Source organism: Theropithecus gelada, chromosome 16 (genome assembly GCF_003255815.1).
Source record: "Theropithecus gelada isolate Dixy chromosome 16, Tgel_1.0, whole genome shotgun sequence".
Lineage (NCBI taxonomy): Eukaryota > Metazoa > Chordata > Mammalia > Primates > Cercopithecidae > Theropithecus > Theropithecus gelada.
Genome location: NC_037684.1, coordinates 2,333,270 through 2,342,119, shown reverse-complemented (window position 1 = coordinate 2,342,119; position 8,850 = coordinate 2,333,270). Strand labels below are relative to the sequence as shown.

The 8,850-nt window shown below is 45.9% G+C and overlaps 1 protein-coding gene across 10 annotated transcripts in view; it reads left to right on the top strand.

Annotated features, from left to right (window-relative positions):
• Positions 1 to 8,850, top strand: part of FAM222B (family with sequence similarity 222 member B) — a 116,740-nt gene that overhangs the window by 85,449 nt on the left and 22,441 nt on the right. For 3 of the 10 annotated variants that reach the window (XM_025361142.1, XM_025361139.1, XM_025361141.1), the window contains exon 1: positions 5,229 to 5,239. The exons of 6 other annotated variants lie outside the window; for them this stretch is intronic. The gene's annotated coding sequence lies outside the window, so the exon portion shown is untranslated. Of the gene's footprint in view, positions 1 to 4,691; positions 4,794 to 5,228; positions 5,240 to 8,850 lie in introns of those variants that run through there. One more of the 10 variants, XM_025361143.1, reaches the window with a different exon arrangement.

Genomic DNA, 8,850 nt, shown 5'->3' with positions numbered 1-8,850 from the left:
CTCTGTCGCCCAGGCTGGAGTGCAGTGGCCGGATCTCAGCTCACTGCAAGCTCCGCCTCCCGGGTTTACGCCATTCTCCTGCTTCAGCCTCCCGAGTAGCTGGGACTACAGGCGCCCGCCACCTCGCCCAGCTAGTTTTTTTGTACTTTTTAGTAGAGACGGGGTTTCACCGTGTTCGCCAGGATGGTCTCGATCTCCTAACCTTGTGATCCGCCCGTCTCGGCCTCCCAAAGTGCTGGGATTACAGGCTTGAGCCACCGCGCCCAGCCTATTCCCATTTCTTAATTGGGTGGTTTTGTTGCTGTTGAGTCATTTGAGTTCTTTATGTATTTTGGATATTAACCCCTTATTGGATATATGGTTTGCAGATATTTTCTCTCTCCCTGTAGATTGTCTCCTAACTCTGTTTTTGTTTCTGTGGGTTTTTTTGAGACGGAATTTCACTCGTCATCCAGGTTGGAGTCCAATGGTGTGATCTCGGCTCACTGCAACCTCCACCTCCCATGTTCAAGCGATTCTCCTGCCGCAGCCTCCTGAGTAGTTGGTATTACAGGCACGTGCCACCATGACCACCTAATTTGTGTATTTTTAGTAAAGATGGGGTTTCTCTATGTTAGCCACGCTGGTCTCGAACTACTGGCCTCAGGTGATCCGCCCACATCAGTCTCCCAAAGTGCTAGGATTACTGTCATGAGCCACCGCACCCATCCTCTTCAATATTTTATACTTATTAGTGTATGAGTCTTTTACCTCTTTAAATAAATTTATTCCCAAGCCTTTTTTTTTTTTTTGGTAGCTATTGTAAATGAGATTGTTTTATTTATTTATTTTTTTGAGATGGAGTCTTGCTCATCGCCCAGGCTGGAGTGCAGTGGCGCGATCTCGGCTCACTGCAAGCTCTGCCTCCCGGGTTCACGCCATTCTCCTGTCTCAGCCTCCCGAGTAGATGAGACTACAGGTGCCCGCCACCACGCCCGGCTAATTTTCTGTATTTTTAGCAGAGACGGGGTTTCACTGTGTTAGGCAGGATGGTCTCGATCTCCTGACCTCGTGATCCGCCCACCTCGGCTTCCCAAAGTGCTGGGATTACAGGCGTGAGCCACCGCGCCCAGCCTGTTTTCTTTATTTCTTTTTTGGATAGTTTGTTCTTAGTATATAGAAACACTGCTGATTTTTATACATTGATTTCCTATGCTACTACTTAACTGAATTTGTTCATTAGTTCTAATAGTTTTTTGGAGTCTTTAGGGTTTTCTGTATGTAAGATCATGTCATCTGCAGACAGATAAAATTTTACTTCCTTTCTGATTTGGATGTCTTTTTATTTATTTTTCTTGCCTAATTGCTCTTTCTGGGACTTACAGTACTATGTTGAATAAAAGTGGCTGGAGTGGGCCGAGGCGGGTAGATCATGAGGTCAGGAGATGGAGACCTTCCTGGCCAGCATGGTGAAACCCTGTCTCTACTAAAAATACAAAAATTAGCTGGGCATGGTGGTGTGTACCTGTAGTCCCAGCTAGTCAGGAGGCTGACGAAGGAGAATCGCTTGAACCCCGGGAGGCAGAGGTTGCAGTGAGCCGAGACTGCATCACTGCACTCCAGCCTGGGCGACAGAGCGAGACTTTAAAAAAAAGTGGCTAGAGTGGTCCTTGTCTTTTTCCTGATCTTAGAGGAAAAGCATTCAACTGTCCACCATTGAGTATGATGTTAACTGAAGACTTGTTGTATATGGCCTTTATGTATTGAGGTACATTCCTTTTATACCTAATTTGTTGAGTTTTTCTCATGAAAGTATGTTGGCCGGGCGCGGTGGCTCAAGCCTGTAATCCCAGCACTTTGGGAGGCCGAGACGGGTGGATCACGAGGTCAGGAGATCAAGATCATCCTGGCTAACACGGTGAAACCCCGTCTCTACTAAAAAATACAAAAAACTAGCCGGGCGCGGTGGCGGGCGCCTGTAGTCCCAACTACTTGGGAGGCTGAGGCAGGAGAATGGCATGAACCCGGGAGGCAGAGCTTGCAGTGAGCTGAGATCCGGCCGCTGGACTCCAGCCTGGGCGACAGAGCGAGACTCCGTCTCAAAAAAAAAGAAAAAAGAAAGTATGTTGAATTTTGTCAGATGCTTTTTGCATCTATTGCGATGATCATATGGTTTTTGTCCTTCACTCTGCTTGTGTGGTTTATCACATTTACAGATTTGTGTATGTTGAACCACCCTTGTAGTCCTGGGATAAATCTCACTTGATCATGGTGAATGATCCTTTTAATGGGCTGTTGAATTTGGTTTCTTAGTATTTTGTTGAGGATTTTCAGGGATATTGACCTGTAATTTTCTTGTAGTGTCCTTGTCTCGCTTTGGTATCAGGGTAATGCTGACATCATAAAATCAGTTTGGAAATGTATCTGGAAGTATTTCATCTTCTGATTTTTGGGAAGAGTTTGAGAAGGATTGGTACTGGTTTTACCTTAAGTGTTTAGCAGAATTATTCTGGTCTCTTGATGTTTTCATTGCCTTGCTGAGCATAGACCCAGGTACTTATGAGCAAAATTCTACTCAGTCTGACAACTCTGCTTACAATTATGAATGTGACTAATGCAGTGGTCACTCTACCTTTCTAAGGTAGTTCAGCTCAAGTTACAGTGATCCAGTCCCGATAGAGCTTTGAAACCTCAAGTCTATTACATAACGTAATGAAAAATCGGCTTGGTGAGGTGGTTCACAGTACTTTGGGAGGCTGAGGCAGGTGAGTCACTTGAGTTTGGTGTTTAAGATCAGGCTGGGCAACATGGCAAAACCCCACTTCTACCGAAAAAAAAAAAATACAAAAAATTAGCTAGGCATGATGGCATGCGCCTGTAGTCCCAGCTACTCAGGAGGCTGAGGTGCAAGGATTGCCTGAGCCCAGGAGGTGGAGGTTGCAGTGAACCAAGATCACACCACCATATTCCAGTTTGGGTGACAGAAGGAGGCCCTGTCTTAAAAAAAAAAAAAAAAAAGCGGGGGTTGGGGGAACACTCATTTTTACTTGATAGGAATTAAAACATTAAAACACAGAAGCCTGCAGCCATAAAAAGGAATGAATTCATGTCCTTTGCAGGGACATGAACGAAGCTGGAAACCATCATTCTCAGCAAACTAACACAGGAACAGAAAACCAAACACCACATGTTCTCACTCATAAGTGGGAATTGAACAATGAGAACACATGGACATAGGGGAACATCTATACCAGGGCCCTGTTGGGGGTAAGGGGTAAGGCAAGGGAGAGCATTAGGACAAATACCTAATACATTTGGGGCTTAAAACCTAGATGACAGGTTGATAGATGCAGCAAACCACCATGGCACATGTATACCTATGTAACAAACCTGTGCATTCTGCACATGTATCCCAGAACTTAAAATTTTTAACAAAAACACAGAGGCCAAATAATACTTTTCAATACGGTGCAGAAGTAGTGCCCAGGCTTAAAAAAAAAAAAAAAAAAAAAAAAAAAAAAAAAAAAAGTCCAGGCCGGGTGCGGTTTCTCAAGCCTGTAATCCCAGCACTTTGGGAGGCCGAGACGGGTGGATCACGAGGTCAGGAGATTGAGACCATCCTGGCTAACCCGGTGAAACCCCGTCTCTACTAAAAAATACGAAAAACTAGCCGGGCGACGTGGCGGGCGCCTGTAGTCCCAGCTACTCGGGAGGCTGAGGCAGGAGAATGGCCTAAACCCAGGAGGCGGAGCTTGCAGTGAGCTGAGATCTGGCCACTGCACTCCAGCCTGGGCGACAGAGCGAGACTCCGTCTCAAAAAAAAAAAAAAGTCCAGCCTGGGCAACATGATGAAACCCTGTTACTACTAAAAATACAAAAAATTAGCCAGGCATGGTGGCTCATGCCTGCAGTCCCATCTACTCGGGAGGCTGAAGTCGGAGGGTCACCTGAACCCAGGAAGTCAGGGCTACAGTGAGCCAAGATTGCGCCACCACACTCCAGCCTGGGCCACCTAAGTGAGACCCTGTCTCAAAAAAACTAAAAAAAAAAAAAAAAAGTGGGGGTGGGAGATTAACAACAGAAAAAAAAGCACCAGGCATTTTTATCTCCTCTTTCCTCTCACTCCCCTAGTAACGTTACCTATACACACACACATATACACACAGTTGTTAACACTTGTATTATGCATGTACCACAAATTTCCGGAGCCTGAAATTAAAGTATGTGCTATCCTTCAGGAATGTGAGCCAGTAAAAGTTATTAAACATTTATTGTATGAATAATCTTGCTCCTGACTCTGTAACATGGAAGGATGATTAGGAGACAGGCTATGGTCTTAGGAAGGTCACACTCAAATTGAAAAGTTAGAATATCCAGGGAGAATACTTCCCTGGTACCAGAATTCAAGAGAAAACTCTGGATCAGAGATGAGTTAAGTAATAATAAGTAGATCCTGGAAAGAGCGTCCTTGCCAAAGAGAGCAGTGGTACAGATAGTACCTTTGGGGGAATTAGGGTGTGGACAGGAAACAGGATAGGAAGAGGACCTGTTGTGACAGGTCCTAAGGGTGTGTTTAGAAGTAGGTTTCCAAATGCCTTGAGCCACATGTGTTCAGCAGCATGAAGACGGTTTGTAGCAGATACATTTCTAGATTTTCAACAGAGTAAGTCCTAGAGTAAATAGCCATCTCTCTTCCTTGCTCTTTCCTCTAGCCTAGAGTTGTGGGGTCACAATTGCAAGTGACTTTACCGTCCCCTATTGAGTTAACAATAGAGAAGAAAAAGGCCTTTGAGCAATGGCTAAACATTATTCAGGTTAGGCAGATAGCGAAATGTACTAGTTGGGGGATTCTTAGTTATTTGGGCTAACAAAATTACCTGTTGAATGGATTGTTTCGTTGTAACAGACCATAAAAATGACTGATTTTGCAGAGTCTGATTTGATAAACTTGTAATTTTTGAGGTCTTTGGTGCCACTTATTTTTCCCAGAGCAGCATTTTGGTGTCTCCCTTAGGTTTAAACTACATTTCTTGGAACCCAGGAGTAATGGAATAGGGAGCAGTATAGGATAAAACTTTCCCCTTGATTATCAAAAAGAGTCTTTTGGCTGGCACGGTGGCTCATACCTGTAATCTCAGCACTTTGGGAGGCCACTTGAGGCTGGAAAATTGCTTCAGCAGGAGTTCAACAGCAGCCTGGGCAACAAAGTGAGACCCCATCTCTACAAAAATTTTTTAAAAATTAACAAGGTGGGCCGGGCGTGGTGGCTCATGCCTGTAATCCCAGCACTTTGGGAGGCCGAGGCGGGTGGATCACGAGGCCAGGAGATCGAGACCATCCTGACTAACATGGTGAAACCCCGTCTCTACTAAAACATGCAAAAAAATTAGCCGGGCGTGGTGGCAGGCGCCTGTAGTCCCAGCTTCTCAGGAGGCTGAGGCGGGAGAATGGTGTGAACCCGGGAACGGAGCTTGCAGTGAGCTGAGATGGTGCCACTGCACTCCAGCCTGGGCGACAGAGTGAGACTCCGTCTCAAAAAAAAAAAAAAAAAAATTAACAAGGTGTTGGCACACCCCTGGTCCCAGCTACACAGGAGGCTGAAGCAGGAGGATTGCTTGAGCCCGGGAGGTTGAGGCTATAGTGAGCTGTGTTTGTGCCACTGCACTCCAGCCTGAGTGACAGAGTGAGACCCTGTGTCAAAAAAATAAAAAGGAGTAGTCTTTTTAGGTAAGCCTTTGGCTGATGGATGAGAAGAATCAGATATTGGCAATGACTTTTTTCTTTTTTTTTGTTTTTTCGAGATGAAGTCTTGCTCTGTTACCCAGGCTGGAGTGCAGTGGCGTGATCTTAGCTCACTGCAAGCTCTGCTTCCGGGGTTCACACCATTCTCCCGCCTCAGCCTCCTGAGTAGCTGGGACTATAGGCGCCTGCCACAACGCCCAGCTAATTTTTGTTTTTGCATTTTTACTAGAGATGGGGTTTCACCATGTTAGCCAGGATGGTCTCAATCTCCTGACCTCGTGATCCGCCTGCCTCGGCCTCCCAAAGTGCTGGGATTACAGGTGTGAGCCACTGTGCCTGGCCTTTTTTTTTTTTTTTTTTGAGACAAAGTCTTGCTTTGTTGTCCAGGCTGGAGTGCAGTGGCATGGTCTCAGCTTACTGCAACCTCTGCCTCATGGGTTCAAGCAATTCTTGTGCCTAAACCTCCCAAGTAGCTGGGATTACAGGTGTGCACCATCATGCCTGGCTTTTTGTTTTGTTCATTTGTTTTTTTGTTTTTTTTGGAGATGGAGTCTCGCTCTGTCACCCAGGCTGGAGTGTAGTGGCTCCATCTCGGCTCACTGCAACCTCCACCTCCTGAGTTCAAGTGATTCTCCTGCCTCAGCCTCCTAAGAAGCTGGGACTATAGTCACGAGCCACCACGCCCGGCTAATTTTTGTATTTTTAGTAGAGCCAGGGCTTCACCATGTTGGCCAGGCTGGTCACAAACTCCTGACCTCAAGTGATCCATCTGCCTCGGCCTCCTGAAGTGCTGGGATTCCAGGCGTGAGCCACCACGCACGACCTCCAATTTTACTTTTTAATTCAAGTGTGTAAACTTCATTTTTGAGCCAAAGCATGAATCAGAAGGTGGGTGGCTACCCTGGGTTTTTAGGGGCTAGGGGAGCAGTTGTTTTTTGTTTATTTGTTTTTGTTTTTGTTTTTTTTGAAGGCAGTGAAAAGGAAAGCAGAAGAGAACTAATGAAGTACTGAAAGACACTAGATTGTGGGTGGTGAGGCTATGCTGGGAAGTGAGCTTTCTAGAAATCACTTTATCCTTCATCCCCCAAGGAAAAAATGACTTTGCCAGTACTTTATCTTCTCCTCCTCCTTTTCCCATCAGAAAACATGAAGCTGGGCGGTGTGGCTCACGCCTATAATCCCAGCACTTTGGGAGGCCAAGGCGAGTGGATCACTTGAGGTCGGGAGTTGGAGACCAGCCTGGCCAACATGGTGAAACCCTGGCTCTACTAAAAATACAAAAATTAGTCGGGCGTGGTGGCGCACATCTGTAATCCTAGCTACTCAGGAGGCTGAGGCAGGAGAATTGCTTGAACCCAGGAGGCGGAGGCTGCAGTGAGCTGCGATTGTGCCACTGCGCTCCAGCTGGGGCAACAGAACAAGACTCCGTCTCAAAAAAGAAAAAAAAAATACAGCTGAGGTTTTTTGTTTGTTTGTTTGTTTTATTTATTTTGAGATGGAGTCTCGCCTTGTGGCCTGGCTGGAGTTCAGTGGTGCCATCTCAGCTCACTAGAACCTCCACCTCCCAGGTTCAAGCAATTCTCCTGCCTCAGCCTCCTGAGTAGCTAGGATTACAGATGTGCGCCACCACACCCGACTAATTTTTGTATTTTTAGTAGAGACGGGATTTTGCCGTGTTGACCAGGCTGGTCGCGAATTCCTGAAGCTGAGGTTTTCTTACTGGCACGAACCTACCCTGAAGGCAGAAGTGGTCCTTTTTCAGATGCCACCCAGGAAAGCAGAGTGTAACATCAGAACTCTAATAAAACCTCCAGTAGCTTCTGGTGGGGGGCAGGGAGCAGAGATGAAAGCACTTTTGAATTTTCCCAGTAGGGAAAAAGGTTTGTTCTTTAATTAGAGGTAGTCTGGGAAATGCTAGCACTTGTGCAGGTGCCCCAGGAGAGTTGGAAAAGCTTAGTTCTGTGCTCACTGTGATACTGTAGTCCCCCTGCCTTGGGTAGCCAACGTAGCATACCAGCTGGTGTTAGGAAAACTAGCTGAGAGCTCACAGAGAGGCTCTGCCAAAGTGATCGATCGTTCTCTGTAACGTCTGTAGCTCATTTGGCCTCTCCAGGTTACTACTTGATTCTCTTCAGCAGTTAAGAGTTGAATTCTGAAACACTTTCAGAGAGTAGTGCTAGTGTTGATTTCTGGGTCTAATTCTGGAAATACCAGCTGTAAAGTTATATCGGAATTTGCATTTAAGAAAAAGTCAGACACCAATCAATTCTGTCCAGGAAAAAAAAAAAAAAGAAAAGAAAAATAGAAAAAGCCAGATGGTAATCAAAAGGTATGGGTAGTTTGAAGATTTTAAATAAAAGGCCTTCACTCAGCTGTCAGGCCTCTGGAGGATTCCTTTATTCTGACATCTCTGCTTTCTAGAATATGTTGTGGGGAGAGGTTGTTTCATTCCTGTTTCATCACAACCCTCATGACCTTGCCACAGTCTGAGCTCATTCTGTACCTTTTCTACCCTAGCAGGATCTGATTCTTGACATCAGTGAACTGGTCAAGGGGCTTGTGGACTTTCTTAGTACTGGAGGAAGTCTTCTGGACAGGATGACAAATGGATCCCAGAATTCTTTTTTTTTTTTTTTTTTTTTGAGACGGAGGCTCACTCTGTCACCAGGCTAATTTTTGCTCCCTGTCCCCCACCAGAAGCTACTAGAGGTTTTATTAGCGTTCTGATGTCACACTCTCTGCTTTCCTGGGTGGCTTCTGAAAAAGAACCACCTCTGCCTTCAGGGTAGGTTTGTGCCAGTAAGAAAACCTCAGCTTCAGGAATTCGCAACCAGCCTGGTCAACATGGCAAAACCCCATCTCTACTAAAAGTACAAAAATTAGCCAAGTGGAGTGGCGTGATCTCGGCTCACTGCAACCTCTGCCTTCTGTGCTCAGGTGATTCTCCTGCCTCAGCCTCTCGAGTAGCTGGGATTACAGGCACATGCCACCATGCGTGGCTAATTTTGTATTTTTGGTAGAGACAGGGTTTCGCCATGTTGGCCAGGCTGGTCTCAAACTTCTGACGTAATGTGATCCTGCCACCTTGGCCTCCCAAAGTACTTGGATTACAGGCATGAGCCACTGTGG